Source organism: Lepisma saccharinum, chromosome 4, assembly GCF_977018435.1.
Source record: "Lepisma saccharinum chromosome 4, izLepSacc3.1, whole genome shotgun sequence".
NCBI classification, from domain to species: Eukaryota; Metazoa; Arthropoda; class Insecta; order Zygentoma; family Lepismatidae; genus Lepisma; species Lepisma saccharinum.
This window is the reverse complement of record NC_139232.1, coordinates 29,917,316-29,929,996: the sequence shown is the minus strand read 5'-3', so window position 1 is coordinate 29,929,996 and position 12,681 is coordinate 29,917,316.

Here is a 12,681-nt window from a genome sequence, read left to right as displayed (position 1 = left end):
GAGTGAACTCGTATCATCACATGATAGGCTAATCGAGGAAGTGAAATCTCTTCGAGCAGAAGTTGTTCTCAAAAGCTCCAATATTAGCCTGCATGACAAAGTATCGACTGTATTTAATCATGGTTCATATGCATCGATTCTCAATAAACCATCTAAAGCAAGCTACAATGAAAATGGCAACGGAACCAAGTCTGTCCGCCATCTAGTAATGCTCATACCAGTGCTTGTAAACAAACATTTTCATCTGTTGATATTATCCCGAGTGATAATAATACAGTGTTGGTGCTATGGTGCACGAAGGCCTTAAATTAGACAAAGATCTAGAAAATAAAAGCAGTTCTACCAATATTTCAAATGTAAACAAATGTGGGCCAAATTCGAGTGAAATTAGCAACTTCGAAGTTTCAAGTGTGCCAAGTCCTTCCAATGACAATGAATGGACAAGTGTTACGAGGCGTAAGAAGCAATTCGGTGGGCTGAATTCGAGGAATGCTAGTGCTATTAACACTCGTAATGAAATTAACGCGTCTCGCTCTAAATTGAAATCTGGAACCAAATTGGATAATACGTTACGGGTTAATAAGAAATCTACTCCCACTAAGGGAGTTTTCGTCACACGACTCTCTCCTGACGTCACCACCGAGGAACTTATCTGCAAGATAACACGGACATAGCAGTGGATGAGTGTTATACACTTGAGGGAGAATTCACACCAAAGAAACACGCAACACGCGACACGCAACATGCAATACGAAACACGTGTCGCTTGGAAGCCAACACTCAATAATCAATGCAACCTTTCGAACCGAAGAGACACGGCAAGATGCACGTGTCGCATGTAGCTTACGTGCCTCTCGGACTGGGCCGTTTTCTCAATACCGTGCATCGTGTTGCTTCAGTTTCTTGTTCGCGAATGCGCAGCGAATGCTTCATTCCAACGAACTGTATTTAGACTCTAGAAGAGAGCCCAACCAGCATTATGTTTGATCCTCTAATTTGTTGATATAATAAAGTATCGATATGTACAATGTTTTAACAATGTTTTAAGATTTAAACACAACGTTCATTTCGCTTTATCGCGTTTTTTGATGCAGTTATCTATCGGCTGTAATTTGCCTTCAACATCGTGAAAAGAGGCCATGTTTTGGCCATTTACCTGACTGCTTTTATTTGAAAAAGTCAGCTTATGGAGGCACTTTAGTCCAAACTATATTAGTTAACATGGTAAAGTACTCTAGTGCATTGTTTTTCAACCACGGGGCCGCGACATTAACTATACTGAGCTGTGAAATGTTCTGCTGAAACTGGTTGACAACTATTATAATCCCAATATCATATTTGAATTGTGAGTTTTCGTTTTTTAAGTCCATTTTATGCACAAATAGACTCATCAGAACTGAATCTGTCCGGTGCCTCCCCGGTTATCGAACCCGGGATAAACTTAATTACAAGGAGACGACGTTACCACTTTGTCTTCCATATTTTTATATTTGTCAACAAATATACACACGTAATCAAACTATTAATACTCTTATGATTATGCTAGAATTTATTTACCAAATTTAATGTTATAGGTACATGTTAATTCATGCATAACATCTTAAATACTGTAAAGATTTACGAGGAAAATTCTTCGGCTAAGGGCATTATCTTAAAAATAATACCGTGGCATGGTTTCAAGAAGGTTGAGAACCATTTCTCTAGTGTTTAGGTATTCGCTTTATTCAGGCTGTAAAGTCTAGCGTATACAGTTTGATTTCAGTGCATATTATTTCTCAGTTTTCTCGTGCACGACATGCCTCTCCCAAGTTTCCATAACTTGCACAAATTTTACAACGCAGTTTCCATGTAACAATGTCTCTAGTTACGTTATTGTCGGGTGACTAATAAACTGATTAATGCAATTATATCGGTACCATCATGCAAACTGAGCAAAGAAACCAGTGTAGCTTGCCGCGTGCATCTTGTCTCTTCGGTGTGAAACACTCGTGTCGCGTGTTGCATGTCGCATGTTGCATGTTGCGTGTTGCGTGTTTCTTCGGTGTGAATTCTCCCTGAGACTAAACACAACTCGTACGCGTCCTTTTATGTTGGTGTCAAGGTTTCGAACATCGAAAATATCCTTAATCCGGAGATTTGGCCGGAAAACATTTTGTTTACCTATTTCCACGGTAAACTTAAAATGGAATATGTTCATAAAGATGAAGTGCCCGAAAATAATTCTTCGGTGGATGATAAAATCCGAAACACAGGCTCTGACAGTAATAAGCCTGGAATTAACTGACTAGCTAAATGGATGGATACTTCATCCTCCAATAAGTATTTAAGCTTATATTACCAGAACTTAAGAGGTCTTAATACAAAATATCTTACCATAGAACAGAACATCTTAGTTGATAATTATGATATTTATGCTTTTACTGAAACCTGGATGAAAGATAATCAAACTTATTTTGATAATCTAGTTGATGATTATGCAGTCATAAGAAAAGATAGGTTAAAAGCTAAGGGTGGTGGCTGTGCCTTTCTTATCAGCTCGAATCTTAACTATGAATTAATATATATTAAATTTGACAATATAGAGTGTTTGTGGATCAGGGTAACGATAGGTAATGGCATTCCTATAGTCATAGGCCTGCACTATATCCCTCCTGGTTCAGATACGCAAATGTTCAATGACTATTTTGATATTATCACTGAGAAGTTTATAGGTAGAAAAGAAAAGGTAATTATACCTGGTGATTTTAACTCTCATATCAACTGGGAGTTTGTTGGAAGGGGTATCCCACAGGTTAAGCCATCTTTAAATGATATGAAAATTTTAGAGTTGTGTGACTTTCTTGAATGTAAACAGTACTGTAAGCATTACAATTCAAAGAATCCATTTTCCACATTGGATCTCTTCATCACTGATATTGTAAATATTGAACTTAATTATTCAATTCCTCCCGTTTCCAAGGTTGATATATATCATCCTCCGTTTTTAGCGAAACTACCTTTTCATGCCCCTCACACAAGTTCTGATAAATCACCAGAATCAGGCCAGTTTTTTAGATACGATTTTAAGCAATGTAATTTTCTTCAACTTTATAAAGATCTTGAAAATAAGGTATCCTCCATAGATACCAGCCTAGATTTAGATTCATTAGTAGAACTTTTGCATTTATCTGTTGTGCAGGTCATTAATGATAATGTGCCAACTAGAAAGTCTATCAATCGAAAATTCGCATCCCCTTGGTTCACTACTGAAATTAAAAGATTGCTGAACAAAAAGAAAAATATTATTATTAAGATTTTGTGACAAAGAACATTTCATGGTTTTTGAAATTTGTGTCCACTAGGAAAGCAGTAAAGAAGAAGATAAGAAATGCGAAATTTAATTATTACAATGATTTAAATTTTTGTCTTATGCATGACAAAAATTCATTTTGGAAAAAAGTTAAATCTTCAACATCCAGTGATTCTTGTATCCTGGATCCTGTTAACGGAATTTTAACTGACAAACAAAATATAGCTGATACATTTTGTGAAATGTTCGAAAATAATTTTCCTCTTCCTTCTAATGGTAATTATGCAAATAAAGAGTGGTCTACTATGCCAATATTTCCTCCAGTTATTGATGAAAAGGAAATCTTAGATGCTTTTCGTAAACTTAAACCCAGAAGTAATTCCGGCATTCAATGCATTCCTAATTATATTTTTAAGGGGTGCAGTAATTTACTTGCTCCTGTTTTGTGCAGCATCTTCAACAGGTCTCTATCAAGTGGTACATACCCTAAAATGTGCAAAGAAGTAACAATTATTCCTATCCCAAAAGCGAGAGGAAACACTGAGGTATCTACTTTTAGACCTATTTCAATTATAATTATTAATATTTTTAGTAAGTTGTTTGAACAAATTGTTTTCAAATCACTCTATTTTAATTGTAAGAATAAGATTAGTATCAACCAACATGGTTTTATGGCTGGTAGATCAATAAGTACAAATCATTCAGTATTCTTAACTGACATCTCTCAGGCTTTTAGCAATAGACACCAATTAGATGCTATTTACCTAGATCTGTCTAAGGCTCTTGATTCTGTGAACCATAAAGCATTGGTTGCTAAACTTAGCAACTATGGTTGTACACCGATCTATTGTACCTGGTTTAATAATTATCTTAGGCACAGATTATTTAGTCAGGTATCTAAATGCTCTCTCGAAACCTGGTTTTATCAACAATGGTGTACCTCAGGGGTCGCCCCTGGGTCCCCTTTTGTTTATTTTATTTCTAAATGATATAGAAGATATTGTAAAGTATTCGAAATGTCTTTTTTATGCTGATGACTTTAAGCTGTATGCAGAGATTAATGATGTAAATGACCATTATAAACTACAAGCGGACATTAATGCAATTAAGAAGTGGTTAGATAATAATCAACTCTCTATCAACTTGTCTAAAGTCAGTTGCAATGACCTTCTCACGCAAGAGACAGCACTCCTCTTACAATTATAACATAGAAAATGTGAATCTTAGTCTTGTAGAAGATGTTAAGGATCTTGGAGTTTTTCTTGACAGGAAATTTAGCTTTAAGATGTATCTTAATCATATGGTGTCAACAAGTAGAAAACTGACAGGTTGGATCATTAACAAATGGCAAGGTCAGAACAACCTCCACCATCTCTAAGTTATGTACATGGCTTTTGTCAGACCCATTCTGGAATTCAGTTCTGTGACGTAGAATTTTTCCTGTGGTGTTTGAAAATGTGGCATCATTGAGAATATACAAAATAAATGTCTTTCCTATTTATATTTTCGATTTAAACTGTTTAAATTATTTTATAGTTATGACAACCTATTGAACAAGTTAAAAGTTGAATACCTTTCAGCTAGAAGGAACAGAAATGATATAAAATTTGTTGAGAAAATTTTAAAAGGTTACTACTCTGTCCCTACGCTTTTATCGAGAATATCTATAAGAGCTACGCCGTATCGAGTACGCACTAAAGGGTCGTTATGGACAACATCCACAGATTATAAATATAATGAGTTTTTAAACTCCATAGTCAGTAGTTATAATGAGTTCCAACGACCCTAAAGATCAATTGTATTTTAATCATTCATCAGACCTATTTTAATGACTTATCATGTATACTTTAATGTATATATCATTAATATTTTATTGTACCTCTTATTGTATTTAGTATTTCTTTTGTACAGTCACAACTTTATCCTTCAATCTTGTATTATAAATTTATGACTTTTTTGTTTTTACATGTATATGTACTGCTGTACTAAGGCCAGCCAGCTGTTTTTCAGCAGGATAATACTAGCATAAATAAATAAATAAATAAATTATTATTTGTCATATTTTGCATGATGCTATTTTCGAGGAAGAATGCACGAAGAAACGTCCCTGAATAGTGAATGCAACACAATAACAAAAATAATAAGATGACAGCGTTCTCAGTCTAAAAAGATGAACAAATATGTTGTTCTCATACTAGGAAATCTCATTTACAAGTAATCTCTGATACTTATATTTCGTGCAATATATTGCTCTTTCTTACAAATGGTCGGCGTTTAATATACTAATCGAGGCTCTGACGTCTGGAAGCACAGTCAGTATAATGATCTGTGGTATTTGCTTTGTGCTCATGGACGTTCGCAGGAGAGAGAAGCACGGTATTTTGTTTTTCAAGGGGGGCAAACAAGGCAAGATTTCTCCTATAATAGTGTTGCCCACTCAAGAAACACTTTGTCAGTTTGCAGTAATCATATCCCTGCACTCATTTACAAAAATGACCAAAAATTACTTTGACCGAATTATTTTGTGTGGAATGTATAATTTTATGTTGACATACAAGTGGAGACACGCCACGCTAGCTCCCCTTCGGGACTAACATGTGTATGCTGTTCATTTGTGCTTTTCATTGAATCATTCATTTTATTGCCATTCATCCTCATCTCATCAGAAAACCGAAGTAAAATAAACGGAAGTAAATCAGCAAACAAATTATTTAATTGAAACGTCCTCTTCTCGTGCTGTGGCCACAGTGCTAGAGAAAGATAAGAAGGAATCACACGTTTCCTTTGCACCTGGTTTCTCGCCAGGAGGCAAGAGAGAGATTCCTTGCAGAACCCTTCGCACACAATGAGTGCATAGAGCGCATGTGTCGTGGGGCTGACACGTCCCACTTTACGTCTCAATTAAAAGTCCTAAACTTCGTGTCGTGAGTTCAAACTCTGCTGAGATCAATATTGTTTTTCAAGGTGAAGAGTTACATGTGACAGGATTCGAAATTAGACTCCATTATTTCGGCTCAATTTGGAATTTACGAATATGATTAATGCATAACATAATTGAGAAAGCCACCATCTTTCAATTCAATGGCAAACCTTCAGATGTCAAAAGGTAGTGAGTGCTACAGCGCCTTGAATAACGTAGTGTGGAAAACGACCCAAGAAACTGGTTCCCCGAGACGATGACAAGTAGATGGCAGTGCGATCGAGCCAGGTGCTAATTTTGTTATGAAAGTAATGCGACTAGTTAGTTTTTGGAATATATTGTGTAGATTTGTTTCTCTAGAAAGGCGGTAAGTGAACTGATGGAAACAGTTATATTTGTGGAGTGATTTGCAGTCACGAAATGGCATTAATTTGGAAAGAAAAGTAAAATAAAAGTAATAAATAAATAGCATGCGTAACACAAGAAGGAGAGCACGGCAACGCCGCACGTCTGTGATTCGCTGGTGCTGTTCAGCCGTTCAAGGCCATATGCAGGAGATTTGTCGCTCACTCTAGTATAATAGCCCGTCTGGAATAATAATAAGAAAAAACTAATATAAAAAAAACAATGTTGAAGTTAAAAATAGACCACCAATAAGAACGATACTTTAAAACCTTGATTCGCTATCTAGAATAATATTGAACAAGTTCTTTCATATATTTATACTACGCTTTTTGTATTTCCAGACATTCCTGATTAGTTTGTGTGCATAAAGTAGTCTTATAGATTCTAAGATGATTATTGCTACTAGTCTTACTTTCAGCCTAAACTGGGATGAAAACTTTGTTTCAAAGTTTGGTAAAATTCTTGACCGATTCTTCATTCTGGGTAATTGATCATACACCATCCTCACTGTATGACGTCACATGATTGATTTGCGGTTTCTGTGTCCGTTCCTTGATGATGGAACCGTTCCTTTCTTTGTTTCCCATTATCTCGACCTACTTTCCAGAGATTCTCTGTCCTCGCTACGACCAATTTGCCTGCAAAACCTAATGCAAGGCATGAGTGAGTGGTCGTGTGGCTATGATTGTGCGTGTGTAGTAATTTATGCGTTTTACCATGCATTTCTTCAAACCTGTAGTCACGTGTTCAAGTTACTACGTGCGTGTGTGCAGACAATATTTTTTTTATTTTTATTCTTTTACTTTATTTAATTTAAGGATAGATCAATCAGACGTAATCAACAACATAGCAAACTTCCATTTGCCTGTATCAGGAGTTTCCATTCCTAGATTGAAAAAAGAAAGGTTCATTTTCTTCAGGGGTGCCCATCCCCCCCAAGGCCAATGGCGCAATCCCCCCCAAATCTCGTCATGCGTCCCTCCCCCCAAATCATGTGGCAATCCACATGAAGTATTTAATTACGATAGCGCGTGTACTGGAAGTAACGTTTTTTTTAAGCTTTATTGAACACGATACTTGATCTGCCCGTCCTCCATAAACAGAGGTTTCCATCCCCCAGCTAGACCGTGCATGCATTACTCCTCAAAAGATTTTGGTGAATACGTAATAATTCATTTTATTTTAATACAATAGCCTGTTAAACTGTCCATATTTGATAATGGTTCAAATTTTCGAAATAACGGAAAGCTAGCAATCTCAAGTGTCATAATGATATATATATGTATTTAAACAGTGTTTGTGGTTGGAGAACAAGATTTCAATAACCCACAATTTGGATATTTAACACAGTCTTATACAATAAGATCAAAAATTACAGAACCCTAGCTAGAAATTCCTAAGGCCGTGACGAGAATATAATAAGGTGCCTCCTTCAACGAACTCACCCCCTCTGCTTGGGGTAATTACATTTTTTAATAACCCATAGCAATAATTACATGGATTTCATCTTAAGTGCAAATTTCACTTGCTGAAGGAAAATTACCCTTCAACAATAAGTTAGAAATGCGAATTTGACACTATTTATTTTCCTGTTTTATCGAGTAATGTGCAAGGCGTTACTATGTTACTATGTTACTATGTTACACAGTTAGTACAACTATTGCAGCATAGCCTACAGGGAATCAATAATTGAATATTATATTGCTAATAGAATGGATTAATGTGAAGACTTGGGCATGGAACAGTCAGCTTATAGTTGAAGGTTTTGAATGGAAGAGCAAATTTAGCCAATTTCACACGCATTACAACACAAAAAATTGATTTCCATAGGAACCCATTACTGTCCCATTTTGAAATTTTGCTCAATTGATGTCTTCAAAACATATAATTTTTTGAGAGAGAGTTGAAGGGGATGTTTTTGACATTTTCAAAAAAACTTTTTCGAGTTTATGAAGGATTGCAGGATTCAGGTGGCACGGTTATGTTGCGTGTCAAATTAAAGTCCATTAAAAGAAGAAGTGAATGACACTAATTTGCCTTTCACACATAATTTAAATTTTTTCCTGATTGTGAGAAGAATGTAGAATTCATTATGCCCCTTTTTTATATTTTGACAAATTTGATGTGTAAACATTAAGAAATCTTCCCACATTATAAAAACATTGGTAAATTTTTGCATAAGGCATAACTTACACCACATGCCATCATTTCACTAAGTAATAGAGACCCGTTTTGGCATGCGGTTGCTTTGCTCTCGGGCTTTCACCGCATCATGTGGCTTCCTCAGGAGATAGGACAAGTATAGTAAAGATTTTAAGAGATGGGAAGGTTAAGTTAAAGGTTAAAAAGATAAAAATACTATAGGAGTGACAATGATTTGTGTGTGTGTGTATGTGTGTGTGTGTGTGTGTGTGTGTGTGTGTTTATATTGTGTAGTAGTTGTGGTGTGTGTGTGTGTTTATATTGTGTTATAGTTGTGAAGTGTTTGTGTGTGTCTTGTGTAGTAATTGTGCTGTCTAATATGTTTGTGATTGTCTTGTGTAGTAGTTCCTCCGTTCATATTGGGGGTTAGGCGCAGAGCTGACAACTCTGCACTGTAAAAAGACATGTCAAGAAACAGAAATATAAGGCCATGGATGTTCCCAAGGTAAAATATTCCGGAGGTAAAATAGTCCCCCGTTCGGATCTCCGGGTGGGGACTACTTTGGGAGGTCCCTGGACTAAGGATAACATCTACATTAGGAATAAGGATATTAAATTAGGCACCTGGAATGTTCTGAGCCTTTACCGGCCTGGGGCATTTCAGTGTACAGTTAATGAGATAGTTAAGTATAAATTAAATGTAGTAGCTGTCCAGGAAGTTAGGTGGCCAGGAGAAGGGAATTGTAAAAATAAAAATTATACTTTTTTCTATGGTGGTACTGAAAATCATAATTTTGGAACAGGCTTTTTCATAAATAATAGAATTATCTCGGCTCTTAAAACAGTAGAATTTATTAATGATAGGATATCATATGCAGTTTTACAGGGTAGGTGGTGTAAAATTATTTTAATAAACATACATGCACCAACGGAAGATAAAGATGATAATACTAAAGATGATTTTTATACAGAGTTAGAACAGGTCTTTGATAAATTTTCTCAGTATGATATGAAAATTCTGTTAGGTGACTGTAATGCACAGATTGGCAAAGAAGAGACATTTAAACCCACGATTGGTAAAGAAAGTCTTCATGAATTAAGTAATGATAATGGTATAAGATTGATTACTTTTGCAACCTCAAAGAATTTAATTGTGAAAAGTACCACTTTTAAACATAAAGATATCCATAAATATACCTGGTCTTCTCCAGATGGTAAAACTCATAATCAGATAGATCATATTCTCATTGATAAGAGAAGGCATACTAGTATAATTGACGTTCGTACACATAGAGGTGCTGACTGTGGCAGTGATCATTATTTAGTAATTGCTAAATTAAGAGAAAGACTCTCAGTGATAAATCATAAGCAACAAAATCTAAAAGTTATAAAATTTGATACAGGAAAGTTTGCTGATGAAAGAATTAAGAAAGATTACAAAATTAAACTGTCAAATAGATTTGATGTTTTGCAGGATTTAAATGATGATGAAAATATAAATGAAACAGACGTAAATAAGAATTAGGAGCACATACGTAATGCAATAGAATCAGCAGCTAAAGAAAGTATAGGACACCATAAACCAAGAAAAAGTAAGCCATGGTTTGATAATGAATGTCATAATCTAATAGAGATAAGAAATCAGGCTAGACTTAGGTGGTTAAATAACTCTGATGATACAAATCTAAGCAATTATAATAGAATAAAGCGAGAAGTTAACCGCACGTTTAGAAGTAAAAAAAAGAGATTACTTGAAAAGCAAAATTAACGAAATTGAAACAAACAGCAAAAATAAAAATATCAGAGATTTATATAAAGGTGTAAATGAGTTTAGAAAGGGGTGGCAACCTAATGTAAACTTGATAAAAGATAAAGACGGTGATTTTGTAGCTGACCCAAGCGATATTCTAAATAGATGGAAGAACTACTTTAATGACCTTTTAAATGTCCATGTAGGAGATAAATCAGAAGTAAATAAAGTCTACACAGCAGAACCTTTAGTTCCAGAACCTAACTTGACTGAAGTTAAAGATGCTATTAAAAGGCTAAAGAATAACAAAGCACCTGGCATTGATTTAATACCAGCTGAGTTAATTAAATATGGTGGAAATTCGTTAATATGTCAAATTCATAAATTAATTTGTTTAATATGGAATAAAGAAGAAATCCCTCAACAGTGGTAATTGTTCCTGTGTTTAAAAAAGGTGATAAAATGAACTGCAATAATCACCGTGGAATTTCTCTACTCTCAACAACATATAAAATATTATCTAACATTCTTTTAACAAGACTAACCCCATATGCTAATGAAATTATAGGTGATTATCAATGTGGATTTAAACGTAACAGATCAACTACAGATCAAATTTTTCACATCAAACAGACACTTGAAGAAAAGTGGGAATATAATCAAAATGTCCATCAGCTATTCATTGATTTCAAAAAAGCATATGATTCAGTCAAAAGAGATAAATTATATAATATATTAGTCGAGTTCGGAATACCTAAGAAGCTTGTTAGTATGATAAATATATGCACCAGTGAAACAGAAAGTAAAATTCGTGTGGATATTAATATGTCTGACAAATGTACAATTCATAATCGGTTAAAACAAGGAGATGCATTATCTCCATTGCTCTTTAATTTTGCCTTAGAATATGCTGTTAGAAAGGTAAAAGAAACTAAAGAAGAACTAAAATTAAAAGGTGTAACTCAGTTGTTAGCATATGCAGATGATGTAGACTTACTGGGGGATGATGTAAATACAATTAAGAATAATGCTAAAATATTTTTCAAAACTGCTAAAGAGATAGGTTTGGAAGTTAACAAAGAGAAAACTAAATATATGCTTACAGGCCGAAACCAAGTGTTAGGTAATTATCAAAATCTAATTATTGATAACAACTCATTTGAACCATTTTCCAAATTCAAATACTTAGGAGTAATATTAACAAATGAAAATTATATTAAAGAGGAAATAAAAAGTAGGCTTAATTCAGGAAATGCATGTTACTTCTCTCTTCATAAACTTTTGTCTTCTCGTTTAATATCTAAGAAACTAAAAGTTAAAATATACAAAACAGTAATTTTGCCTGTAGTATTATATGGGTGTGAAACTTGGTCCCTTACATTGAAAGGGGAACATAAATTGAGAGTATTTGAAAATAGGATCCTTAGGAAAATCTTTAGACCTAAAAGGGATGAGGAGACAGGTGAGTGGAGAAGGTTACATAATTTAGAACTACATAATTTGTATTCATGTCCAGATATTATTAGAATAATTAAATCAAGAAGACTTAGGTGGGCAGGCCATGTGGCACGAATGGGAGAGGAAAGAGGAGTTTTCAGGATTCTTGTTGGGAAACCTGATGGTAAGAGACCTGTAGGAAGGCCAAGACAAAGATGGAGGGACAACGTTGAGATGGACCTAAGGGAAATCGGTAGGGATGGAAAAGAGTATATAGATCTTGCTCAAGATAGGAACAGATGGAAGGCCTGTGTTGCTGCAGCCATGAACCTTCGGGTTTAAGAAGGCTAGAGAGTTAGTTAGTTAGTTAACACAAGAAGAAACATCGCAATGTGATTCCGGACGTCAGGTCTTGGACTGTGTATTAGACTTTATTTTTCTATGTTACTAGAATATAAATAGTATCCTAAGAGATATTTCATACCGAGGCGAGAAACCACAAATGTCGCTTGAAAGCGAGCAGTTGGAAATCAGTGCAGCCTTTCGAACCGTAGGGACAAAAGCTCTGACTGCACCGTTTCCTCAAGGAGATTTTACACCAATGCGACACGCGACAAACGATACCAGGATTTCACACCAAAGCGACATGTATCATTCGGTTCAAGGCAACTTTCATACCGAAGTGACACATGCTGCTTGGAAACGAGCCAATGAAGAGCAACATTTCACATCGTAGCG